Here is a 1,304-nt window from a genome sequence, read left to right as displayed (position 1 = left end):
TTGAGTATCAAGCCATATGGGAAGAACCTGCAAAATATTAACTGGCATGCAATATCATACCATAGCGATAGGAGGAAGGCAGGGTGTGCCAGTGAAGAAAGCATGCCAGCGCACGACTATGGGAGTTTACATCAGAACCGAAATCGTCAATATGAACCATGTGTTCCACTCTCAAGGAGCTCCTTGTCTTGAACACAACATCTTAATGAGCTCCATGCTCGGCGGATGGTGGTTTTCCACATGGCTGAACGGCCCACAGACACACTCTCATCTATTTAGCAGTCACGCCGTTGACTTCCAGGCCACGTTTTAATGGAAGTCACGTGCTGATAGGTGACAGTCCGCAGATACTGCTGCCAGGCCCCACCGGTGACCGCAGCATTGTTTATCTGGCCACAGGTGTGTCTTATCAGTTATTTAAACCATATAATAGCTAAAATATTCAGTTGAATTAAGCCTAATTTTGCCCTCTGGTTGGAGAAATTCTTGCACAGAGACTTCTGCAAAACTGACATTTTACGGCATTTTCATTCAAATTAAACCACAAAGTATCTTGAATAAAGCCAGAGCATCAGCAGACAAAAATTATAGAATTTGGTCCCACTTTATATTAAGTGGCCCTAATACCTGGAAACTCTTCAGTTTAGTGGTTTTCTTCCGCAAGAATTTCAAGGCCATTTTCGTGCCTGGAAATAAAAAGAGATAGGTAGAGGTTAACATTGCTTGGCTTTTAATACATTCCTGATTATTCTGTCGCTGACACAGAGCTAATGGCCTACTTGCAAGATCGCAACGTGCTCTTTTAAATGTCACGCCAAGACAATGTCAGGTCATGTATTAATGTGGGAAATCAATTTACAAGGGAACAGCACTTTCCAAGCAAGTTCCAATAACATGAATCTATTTTCTGGGTCTCACTTTATATTAAGTGTCCCTAATACCTGTGTACTTACATAGTAACTAAATGTGTACGTAGTATGTAACCACAGTGTAAGTACACATTGGTACATAGTATCTGCAGCTGTAATTTTTCTGTAACTACACACATGTAACAACTCTCAGGATGGTTTGTTTAAGTACAAATGTGTAACAGGACATTGGTAACAACACTTTTTTTTCACTTCACTAAGTACTCGTATAACAGGAATTATATAACATTTTGTAACAACATGTATAAGAATAATTGGAACCATTTGATCCAGGGGGTGGAGATGGGTAGGTTTAGGGGTGGAAATGGGATCCAGGGGGTGGAGATGGGTAGGTTTAGGGGTGGAAATGGGATCCAGGGGGTGGAGATGGGTAGG

This window comes from Sinocyclocheilus anshuiensis, unplaced genomic scaffold (genome assembly GCF_001515605.1).
Source record: "Sinocyclocheilus anshuiensis isolate Anshui unplaced genomic scaffold, SAMN03320099.WGS_v1.1 scaffold305, whole genome shotgun sequence".
Classification (NCBI taxonomy): Eukaryota; Metazoa; Chordata; class Actinopteri; order Cypriniformes; family Cyprinidae; genus Sinocyclocheilus; species Sinocyclocheilus anshuiensis.
The sequence above is the reverse complement of the archived record's forward strand: the minus strand, read 5'-3'. Positions refer to the sequence as shown.